This window comes from Jaculus jaculus, chromosome 16 (assembly GCF_020740685.1).
Source record: "Jaculus jaculus isolate mJacJac1 chromosome 16, mJacJac1.mat.Y.cur, whole genome shotgun sequence".
In the NCBI taxonomy this organism is placed as follows: Eukaryota; Metazoa; Chordata; class Mammalia; order Rodentia; family Dipodidae; genus Jaculus; species Jaculus jaculus.
In genome coordinates, this window is record NC_059117.1 from 32520142 (window position 1) to 32532661 (window position 12520).

Here is a 12520-nt window from a genome sequence, read left to right on the forward strand (position 1 = left end):
AGTTGGACCCAGGTTCTATACATGATCCAGATACATATGGTGACACATGCATATGGAGTTTGTTTTCTACAATGGCTAGAGGCCCTGGCATTCCCATTTTCTCTCTCTCTCTCTCTCCATCACTCTCTCTCAAGTAAATTAAAAACAAATAAAATGTTTTTAAAATAATTAAGCGTAGATGTGGTTATCAATAGAGAAATATGTTGATTCTATATAAAAATTAGTAAACAGAATAATAGTATGTTATCACCTGTCTTATTAAAAGTTCAAGTTTAGGGGCTTGGTACATAGCTCACTTCTAAAGTACAAGTGCCCCATTTCAATTTCCCAGATTCTATGTAAGGAGCCTGAAACCTTGCTGGGCTTCTGTGTACTAAAGATGAGATGAAGGGGAAATGGGGGAATCTCCCAGGAGCTTGTAATAAACCCACCTGCCTCAAAATGATGTGGGGAGGTGAAAATGACCCACAATATGTCCTTTGGTATCTGAAAGTGTGCCCTGGCAGAGCACACCCACACTCACAGACAGGAACATGGATATGAATATACATGCACATATTTTTTTTAACTCAACTTTAATTGTTTGGAGAAAAATAAGGATAGGCATAGAGGCCTGATAGAAAGTTTATATAAGAAACTACAAAAGAATAATAAAATAGATGAGGTAGAAGGATTGCTGGAGAAAAGAGATAAATTCAGGACTCATTCTAAATTATGATAGGCTACAAAGAGATGGTGATGGCTTTCATAGTGGTTAGAAACATTGGTGGAGAATCCTTACTGGGAGAGGTAAAGACAAAAGAATTTAGTTATTTGTGTGTGTGTGTGTGTGTGTCACATTGAGTTTAAAAAGGCCAAAGAAATTTTCCAGGAGACATGTTCCATGAACACATTTGTACCTCAGACATATTTTTAAAGAAGAGGCTGTGTGCCAAAAGTTAATACTCTCCAATCTGAATGTTTGCTTTCTCCTAAATTCATATGTTTAAATCCTAACACACAAAGTGGTGGTGTTAGGAGGTGGATTCATTAGCAGGTAATTAGAAATCATGATGGGATTATTACATTATGAGAGAAAAGAAAGCTAACTTGCCCCTTCCATCTACTGAGGACACAGCAGAATTATACCATTGTTTTTAAGTGGCATAGAAACTGCACTCTCACCATGCACCAACTCTGCCTTAGTTTAGGAGAGTGCAGTCCCAGAATGGTGAGAGGTGGACTGCTATTTCTCATTAGCCACATAGTCTAATCCAGTCTGCTGTCATATTGGATTGGAACATCCACCATCTTATAGCTGGGTATAAAGAGCAAGGTTGGCAAAGTAGGCTGAGAAAGAGAATTAAAAGCCAATCTCCCCAAACTTCTAGAGGGGGTGACAGTGAAGTACTCACTATAAGGACACAGTGAATCTGATCATGCATAGGATGTTCAGGTTGTGATTTGGACTTTGTATTATTTCTTTAGTTTTTTTTTTTCCTGCATAATCTGGTTTATTTTGCTCTTTATATTGATTTCTCAGAAGCATATTGATGTGCTTTTTTCTGTTAATGCTGTCAATGGTAATAGGTTAATATGCAAATGTACCCAATAACATAATCATTAATTAAAAATGAATCAATGTATATTAGCTACCTTCTCATTGCTGTGACAAAGTGCCTAACAAGAAGCAGCTTGAGGAAGAAGACAGTTGTTTTCAGCTTGTAGTTGGAGGGTAGAGTCCATCATATTGGGAAGGCATAAGAGCAGGAGCTTTAAGCAGGGCTGGTCATACTCACTCCTCAGTGAGGAAGCCCGTGCTCACTCAACTCTCACCTTTTTAAAAAGTCCAGGATCCAGGGCCAGGGGATGATGCCACCCATAATTAATGTGGGCCTCCACCTGAATTGACATAATCAAAATATCCTTCATAGTCATGATAGTCATGACCATATCATAACTAATATGGAAACTTCTTTATTGGTATGTCCCAAGGTTCTTTTTCTTTCTTTCTTTCTTTTTTTTTTTTTTTTTTTTGGTTTTTCGAGGTAAGGTCTCACGTTAGCTCAGGCTGACCTAGAATTCTCTATGTAGTCTCAGGGTAGCCTCGAACTCACAGTTATCCTCTTACCTCTGCCTCCAGAATGCTGGGATTAAAGGTGTGCACCACCATGCTCGGCTCCGAGGTTCTTTTTCTAGGAGATTCTAGGTTTTGGCAAGTTGACAGTCTATAGAAACCATCACAAAATGAATCCATTTTAACAGCAAAGATGATCACATTTCTGGCTGGAAGTTTTTCCTTTTATATTTTGCACTTATTCATTTATATAATCTAATCCGTATCTACTATAAACATATTAATTTTCTCTTTTGTGCTATTTTGATAGCATGGTACCAATGATTTAAGTATTATAGAAAATTTCTCAAAAATTGGGCTAGGGAGATGGTTCAATGGTAAAAAGGCACATTGCTTGCAAAGTTTTCCAGCATGTATTCAATTCCCCAGTAACCAGTTGCACAAACTGGTATATGCATCTGGAGTTTGCTTGCAGTTGAGAGCCTGGCATCATACCCATTCTCTCTCTCTCTCTCTCTCTCTCTCTCTCTCTCTCTCTCTCTCTCTCTCTCTCTGTGTGTGTGTGTGTGCGTGTGTGTGTGTGTGTGTGTGTATGTGAATGTGTGTGTGTGTGTGTCATCTCTCCTTATAAATAAATAAATAAAATTAAAATAGATGTCATAAATAATGACCTTCTGGAAACTGAAAGATCTTGATTTAAATATAATTCCAGCTCAAATAAGTAGGGTGAGCATAAGAAACTAAATAATTCCATTTATTTTTCATAAGAGGAAAAGTTTTGGCCTTACTAAGTGTGAAGAAGGAAGTTACTTTGGGCTTTTACCTCATTCCTGTTCCTTAGCTTGTTTGAATCTCACAGTTTGTTTCCACCATGACTGCCCTCCCCGCCCCCCCACCCTCAGGTTTTGCACTTGATTGAGTCATCTGACCACATAGAAAACTTTGGAAAGAAAAAGTACTAGGTTGGTACATTTTCCAAAACCTTGTAAATCTAAGGATGTCTTTATAATACAATAAAATCATTGGGTCATACTTCTCCCTCTGACAAATCTTTGAAGATATTTTTCATTGCATTATGGAATGTTTATTTTCACGAGGGAGAAATTTGAAACTTATTAGATTTTACTTCTTTGAAAGTAACCTCTTTTTTTCTTTCTGGATGTTGGAAGAATTCTTTAATCTTGAAATTTAACAGTGTTCTGGGGTGTTTTCTCTGTGTATTTTACACTGATTTTACTTGAACATTGTTTGCATTCTCTAGTTCTCCCAAACCAGCTTTGTGGCACTTGCTACAAACAGTTGTCATTGCCCACAGTAGAATGTTATTTCTAGTCTATTCCATCATTTTCTAAAAACGTCTATATTCTGTTTCCTAGGATCTTTCAGATGTTTGTTATTTAATTTGCTATTATTTTCTATTTTTTAAATATGATTTGGTCTCATTTTAGTGGCCTTTAACTTTTTTCCTTACTGACACTTGTTTTAAAATACTATGTCTTTTCAAAGCACACTTACTTTTCTTCTTCTTTTTTACATTCTTTTTTTTTTTAATTTTTTTTTTTTTTTATTTGAGAGCATCAGACACAGAGAGAAAGACAGCTAGAGGGAGAGAGAGAGAATGGGCGCGCCAGGGCTTCCAGCCTCTGCAAACGAACTCCAGACGCGTGCGCCCCCTTGTGCATCTGGCTAACGTGGGACCTGGGGAACCGAGCCTCGAACCGGGGTCCTTAGGCTTCACAGGCAAGCGCTTAACCGCTAAGCCATCTCTCCAGCCCCTTTTTTACATTCTTGTAGTGAAAACTGAAAGATAATGTTTTGGGGAGCTCCTATTATTTTTTTTTCTTGAAAGTACAGTACAAAGTTTTTGCTGAGAGTGATTAAGGCCAACATGAATAGGAGACTACGTGAAATAATGATAGTTCTAGAGGAGAAGAAGAAGGAAGTAGCCAAGAAAATATATGGAAGAGATAAGCAAAGCAACATATTGGACTAAAACTGAGAATCACAAATTTGTGGCTTTTACCATCAGGAAACATAAAATTCAGTTGGGGAAAAAGTGAAATAGTGAAACCATTATAACCAAAACAATCTAAAATGGGACATGATTGGGAATATGCAATACAAATAAATGTATGACTTAGTCATTATTCCTTTGATGATAATAGGGTATTCCAAAATATACAAGAAAAGACATTTTCTGCTCCAACTAAAAGTCTAAGACAATAACAATCACAGTCACATATCTACCAGCCCATGTACTTTCTCACATGTTTCCTAATAAGTTTATCACTGGGGAGATGGTTCTAAGTGAAGTTCTTCCCCAGGTCAAACCTAAGAACTTTAGTTCAAAGCCCTGATACTCAGTAAAATTCTGGGTATAGCCATGTGTGCTTGTAATCCCAATGCTGGTGGCAGAGACAGGAGAACTCCTGTGGCTTACTGACTAGTTAGACAGGCTGAATCTGTGAGCTCTACATTCAGGTAGAGTCCCTGTCTCAAATAGTCAGGTAGAGAGCAACTGAAACACCTGACACTGAAATCTGGCCTCCATATGCATATGTGCCATGCACCCAAACACACACACACACACACACACACACACACACACACACAGTCTATATACATGCATGCACACCATACACACAAAATTGAGCAATATCTATCTACACTTATTTTCATTTTTGAATTTTTAATTTTGTTATTTTTGAAATAGGGTCTCAATCTAGCCCAGATCATAGCTTAATTTATTTTACATTCTTAAAAAGCAGATATTGAATTTTAGATCTGTATCTCTACTATATTTTAGGTTTAATTTTGAAATTTAGGTAAAATTTAATGAAAATGAAATGGCTTGCTAAATTACTGCTATATATACATCATATATATATATATATATATATATATATATATATATACTGTCTATACATATATATATGTGACTGATTAATGTTTTCATTTATACCTAGAGATCATTTTAAAGACACTATACTAAGTATACATTGTATTTTAAATTATGGATTATATTATTCATATGGAAAAACATTACAAAATCAGTAAATATATTTTAGAGTTAACTATCATGGTATTCATAGAGAATAATAGAATATTAATCTCCTTGAGGCATGTTATGTATTCAATGATTACTGTCAAGTATGGAATTACAATTTCATCAATCTCTTGCCTCATTGCACATTGGCCCAAGGTAACACTAACAAATGAGGAGACTGGCTTTGTTCTGGGGGGGTCAAAGAGCTAGGGGATTCAGAAGCAGGAAAGAACACCATGCATGAAAAACTCTGAAAAGATGAAAAGTATCATTAATTTATATCTCAAATTGTAATTGTTCTGGGATAGACCCAATATTCCAAATAAAATTAGACCGAGAAGAATGACTCAGTAGCAAATACTCTGTATATGTACTTCTGTTGTGTTAATGTCTTGTATACATATAGTCTGTATAAATATGCTCAGACTGCTATAACAAAGTTATGCAGATAGGATAATTGAAGCATCAAAAATTGATTTTTTAACCCTTTAGGGAGTCCATGACCAAGGTTTGGTCCAATTCTGTTTCTTGGCTTGCAGACAGTTGACTCCTCATTATTTTTCTGCACAGAAACAGAAAGAGTATGAGTTCTCAGTTGTCAGTAATCCTGTCAGATTGAGCTTCTCTTCCCCCACCCCCATAATCTCATTTAACCCACACTACATTCTTAAACACTCTTTTGGACCATAGCTATCTTTGGAGTTACGTTTCAAAGTACAGGTTGGAGTAAAGGCAAAACATACTGTCTGTGACATGGTCCTTGGGACAATGCTATTAAAAAAATACTCCCCCTTTATTTTAAAAGATCTACCACTTTGGATCTATTTACATAGATTCTAAGTATTTTGAAAGAGACACAGATGAAAAAACATGTTGTCCCACCCATTCATGAACCTCTTTGCAACTTGCTGGTGTTCAGTGTTACCTGTCCTATCCCCATGATCTGCCCTGAAGAGGTAGATGTGGATAGCAGAAAGACATGACCAAAACATTACCTACTGTATGGGCTACAAGGATACTTCATAAAGTCTTACGTTCCTCCTTAAAAAGTTATCAGTTGTAGATAATGCACAATATTTCATCTGAGAAACTCTCATCTTTGAATAAGTAACCTAATAAAGTTCCTTGGAGTATGCAGGAATCTACTTTACATGCTTGAAATGTTTAGATATTGCCTGATGGCAAGTTTTCTTCCTTAATGACATTGTGAGTAATCAAACTTCCATGTAAGCAAATGCATTACAGTTTCCAACTGTACCTAAAATAATTTTAGGAAAACTGTTTCCAAACGTGGATCTTGACAAAGGTTTTAATAACAGTATTTATAGATATTACTATTAAATAATCATTCTAATGACCTGTCATTTAGATCATGATAATTAAATGGAACTCTTCCTTTTATCTAGTTACATACATTCCTAGTTAGATTTATCCATGTGTTTCATGTTTATTTTTGAGGTGAGTAGATCATTTATTGAACTCGTTTTATTTTCTTTTGTTTAATTTAAGACAAAACATATTTTGGGGATTTTGTTAAAAAGCAAAGTATCTTATAACCTTTTCAATGCCTATGTAACAGCTCACTATTGAGACATTTGTCCAGGGTATTAAAATGACCTACGGAGTGATGTTTATTGCGCCAGAATAAGAGGGCCCGCCGGTTGTTTTTCCAGAAACTCTTTGTCTCCGCGCACACTGACATTTCCTTCCTGGTATGATTTCCATTCCCTGAGCCCTGGCCTCCTAGATACACCACCCATGGTCTGCTCACTTCTTGACTTCTATACATCAAACAATGCAGGAGTCGTTGGAGTATATTATTTTAAAAAACAGGTCTGGTACTTTCTTGGCTCTTCTGTAACTGTTATTATTGGAATTTTTACAATTTTTTGGAATTCAATGGGACCCTACAATTTCCTTGAGTGTAGGATTTCGTCTTTCCTGTATTTTTATGCCACAAAGCTGAATTTCAAAGAGAAACACAAGAAACACTCTTCTTTCTGTGAGGAATAAAAGGGCCTCAGCAAATTCCTAATCTAATTAACATCTTTAACAACTTAGACAATAAATTGACTGCAACTGCTCTTGAAGCTCTGTGCCACCTTGTTAAGCTCCCTTCCAAGAGGGCAATAAATCAAGGGAGAAATGCAAAAGTCCTTGCCTATGTTTGTTGCTTGTTCCAATGTGAAAGGCTGATTGCTTTACCAACTGCTCATTTAGACTGGATTCTTATTTTTTTTACTTGTTTAGCATTTCACGTTTTGAAAAGTGGGCTTTCTGAATGCACAGGATTATATTTTGGCTCAATTCCTCAGGCCAAAAAATAATAACCTAGCTACTTAGTTTATTGTGAATTATGTGTACTTTTCAAGGAGAATAATGAGCAAGTTAAATTTATGAAAAAGTATACACTCCACTTTAATACTTGGCCAGAAGTTGTTTTAGTGCTGTTGAGATTTTCATTCCTTTCTTATCATGCATTTCTTTGGGACATTTTTTGAGAACTTGATTTGTTCTGTAGTGAGGATAATGACATTCCTCTAAGGATCCTGTATCAACATCTATTTTTTTAAGTTATTTATTAATTTATTTATTTAAGAGAGAGTAAGAGAGCTAATGCACACACCAGGGCTCTAGCCACTGCAAACAAATTCTACTTGTGTGCCACCTTGTGCATCTGGCAATATTACCTGGGAATCAAACTTGGGTCCTTTCTTAGACTTTGCAGGAAAGCGCCTTAACTGCTGAGCCATCTCTCCAGCCCTACATCATCATCTATATTAGAGAAGCCAATCTTCTCTTTCATAATTTTAAACTAAACCATATAAACCACTGAAATATAGATTGAAAGATAACTATTGATGAGCCATTTTGGTATAAATTTAGTCCATTTCATCTTTTAGTTATATACATGAAATTAGCTGAGTGAGGTGTCTTGTCCCTATTTGAGCTCATTCGTAGAGCGTCTACTTGACTGCCAATTTATACATGGCCATGATGGTGGAATTTTAATTTTATTTTTTATGTTATATTATTTAGGCAATGTCTGTTGTGGAACTCAAATTAAGGGGTGTCTTCAGGAAAAATTCTGATTATGTCTAAATGGAAAAAGAAGTAAGCATTTAAAATCTAATCCAGGGCTAGAGAGATGGCTTAGCAGTTAAGCGCTTGCCTGTGAAGCCTAAGGACCCCGGTTCGAGGCTTGGTTCCCCAGGTCCCACGTTAGCCAGATGCACAAGGGGGCGCACGCGTCTGGAGTTCGTTTGCAGAGGCTGGAAGCCCTGGCACGTCCATTCTCTCTCTCCCTCTATCTGTCTTTCTCCCTGTGTCTGTCACTCTCAAATAAATAAATTTTAAAATATTATTAAAATCTAATCCAAAGAATTTTGTTATACCACACCATACTAAGTCATCAAGTAAATTAGCTAAAATAAAATTGTAAAATATTTTTTCAATGTATCCATAAAATAGCAACAGCAAAAAAATTGTGTTCTAGTCATAACAGAATAGGGAAAACACTAAAGAAAAATGTTAAGAAATATCTATCTCATTAGTCATTAATGCATTATTCATAATGGCACCCTTAAATATAATTTTACATAAATTCCATCACCAAGATATGTAAATAACAAAATAATGCAAAGAAACTTTAAACATTCTTAAGTTACTCATATTATGAATACGTAGTATGTTTTTTGAAAATTTCATATATCTATTACAACCAATGTCATAATTTGACAATCCCATATCTAGTTATCTATCAAAGCAAATGACAGAAATATTTTAAAAGTTCTATTTTAACTAATAAAAATTATAAACACAAAGGTTCTGATGGTTAGCAAACAGTTAACTAAATTATAATGCACTGGTTACATTCTTATTCAACCACTGAAGACGGTTATAAATACTGTAAAGTAGCTTGGAAAAAAGTTTGACCTAATGTTAGGAAATGAAATATTTGTGCACCCTGTAATCATAGATATGTAAAAATATGCATATGAAAAATAGGTAATAATACTCTAAAATAATAGTAGTTACTCTTTTGAGGTAGGAGGTTTGAATATTATTCTCTCTCTGCTTACCAACCTTTTTTGACGTGATTACATTATAATTGTTTTTATAATATTTATTTTGAAACATGCAAGCCTTGCAATTTTTAATGCACTATTTGTGAATTATAAACAAAGCCTGAATAAAAATAATTACAAAATAAAATACACTCTGTCAATATCTCTAGTATTTTTTAAGTATACCTTTATCTTTTACGGTGACCCACAGAGAGAGGGAAAAAAAATGAGTCAAGTCTACTTGTCACTTTCAGCAAAGTAGATGAGCCATGGGAATTGTTAGGCACTGCAGGGGATTTTCACAAACTGACTCAATTGTGTCTGTTTCCACATCTCTGGGACAGAGGTTAGAAAACACTTTGTAAAAACACATTTTCATAAAATGTCTTCTAGGATATGAGCTGGAGCTGGTGAAGTGCCTAATGTTTGGAATGAAGAGTAAGTCAGCCAAGAGGCAGGCTGAGAAAGACCACAGCTGAGAATTTTTTTTTTTCAGAGTAATTTCATAAGCCTTTTAAATTAAGCATTTACCCTATGGGGTTTTGACATGAGACCAAACGTTTAAGGTCTCTATTGTCCAGATGAGCTTCTTGTTTGTTGAATAGATTTGATGTAATAATCATTTTTAAATTTAAGGTTACCAGATATCTGAATTTTCAGGAGAAAACTTGGGCTTTGCTCTCTGCATCCTCAGCTGTATTATATCATTACTTTGGAGAAACAGCATGGAGATTTTAGCCATTCCTGGGGGGGGGGGGAGGATTGAGCTGGACTTTCTTCATGGAATCAACGTCCAGTTAAGTACTCGTTCCGCATGTGCATGTATAACTCCATGAAGGAAGAAACTGAGCACATTTTTGAAGTGCACTGTGATTCTTCTCCTTATGGGATCTCTGATACTCAATTCCCTGCATGTTATCTCTATGACAATAGGGAAACTTGGAGTATTCCTTTTCATCATCCAGTAGCAAGATAGAACCTCTGACCATTGGAAAGTTGACAAAGTGCAATGCACTCCCATTTCTTGGCCAAAAGCGGTGGGGGGGAGAGTCTAATGAAGCAGTCTATTGTGTAAAGAGATCTCTACATCCCCTGACCTGAAAGGCCTTGCTTCTGTGAAAGCATGTGTTTACATAAAATGAATCCAGCCTCTCGCATCAGAGCAGTCAGATGAACCAGAGCAGTCTCTCGTTTCCTAACTTGCATGACTATTGCTTGTGTACATAGCGATTTTAGAGGTGAGGCATTGCAATTCCATGAGACCTGGAGAAATAGAGTAGTCAGCCTCACCTCAGGCTGGTTGAACCAGTGTCCCCCAGCCGCTAGTGATAAAGATGGCTTGTTGAGCACTCAGGAGGACCCAGGCAATTGCACATGCATTACAAGTTCTCAGAACTGAATCAGGCCAAAAGAATTTTCTTTTTTAATTTGCAAAGGAAAAGATTGTGAATTTAGTCTGCTTTGGTGCCAGTGCTACTTTGGTAGAGTTCTGGCCTTCATTTAATCTATAGTTTTGGTAATAAGTGTGCTCTGATCATTTGGATAAATCAAATAATACTATGATACTTATAATTCTGTATTTTCCATGGTCACTCTCACCATTATAAATATGGCTGGCAGGCATAAATTTTTCCAACTCATTCATGTATCTCCTAACTATTCCAAAAGCAGTGATAAATCTCAGGTAAACTTCTAGACATCTCTTTATTGACAATTTTTATATATGAACAGCATTTTGGTCATAGTCCCAGTCGATTATTCTTGTTCCTCCTCCCACATTCCCTTCCAGTGGAGCCCTCCAACCAGTCCTACTACTATTTTTATACCTTTTTTGTTTTGTTTTGTTTTTGGCTTTCCTTCATCAATCATCACAACATGTTGATAGACCCTGTATTGTTCAGGGAACAATGGCTGCTGTGAGGTTATGAATGCAACAGGCATGAATACAATATTCCAAAGAACATCTTCCTAGCCTCTGGCTCTCATATTCTTTGGGCCACCTCTTCCACAATGTTCCGGAGCTTGGAAGAGTATGATAGAGATGTCCCATTTAATGCTGAACATTTAACTGTCACTTCTCCATATCTGGTTATGTCTGAGTCTTCCCAGTTGTCGCTACCATGTGTGAAAAGATACTCTGATCAAAAGTGAAAGCAACACTGCTATTTGAGCATAAATATAAGCATTTCAGAGGGCAGTTTATTGGGCACAACAATCCATTTGGCAGAGAAACAGCATTAGTAACCACCCTTGTACCTATGGCCTTCTATTCCACAGGTTTTCGCTAGGTTTCAGTACCCAAGCATGGATGTCCTACTGTGGAGCAGAGCTATGATCCAGTCAGACAGCAATTGGCTGCTCTCATAACAGTCTTTCTGTCATTGATCTGGTGGGCTCATCTTGCCTGGGTGTCTGGTTGTACAGTTCATAGGATCCATTGCTGGCTAAGTCTGTTGATGAATTTATTCCCTCAGCAGTCAGCATGGCGCTTTCCAGCACTATGGCAGCTAGTCAGTAGGGAGGAGGCTTCTACCTCAGCACAAGCTTGATTTCTCAGTATTTAGCCATCAAGGCATGTGATATCTTCAGCAATAGGGATTGACTTCTAGTTCTCGTGTTGATATTCACATTTGTGTGTATATGATGCATATGTATGTATGCGTGCATGTTTATATGAGTCCTAGTACACAACCATGGGCATGTTTGTGGAGGACAAAGGACAACTTTGAGTATCATTCTGAGGTACACAGGAGACCTCTTTTTAAGACCAGGTGTTTCATTAGCCTGAATCTCAATTTAGCTAGAATGGCTGGCCACTGAGTTCTAGGCATACACGGTATCCGCCTCCTCAGTGCTAGGATTCAAGGCCCACACCATCATGCCTACAAAAGCTCTGAGGATAAAATTCAGGCCTTCATGCTTTCAAGACAATAGCTTCAATGACTACCTTCGTTCATCATGTGAGATGTGTACAGTTGGTTTTATTTTCTCCTATATATACTTACATCTAAGATTCCTAATAGTGCTTAATTCCTTATTTATGCCACTTCCCTGTCCATTATTTGCATGGAAAGATAGAACCAACAAAACCTTTTTGTGGAGGTTTGATTGCATTTCCACAAGAAAAGGTAAGACAAAATAATGCTTTTATGGTTCTTATTTCCATTATTGTGTTTTATGATCTCATAGAGAAACAAAGCAATGATAAACAAAGAAGATAATATGTGTGCCATTGGAGAATCTATATACCTATTTGCCTTCATTTTTTAAAAAAATATATTTGTTTTTACTTTTATTTATATTTGAGAAAGAAAAAGGGTGAGAGGGAGAGAGAGAATTGGCATGCCAGAA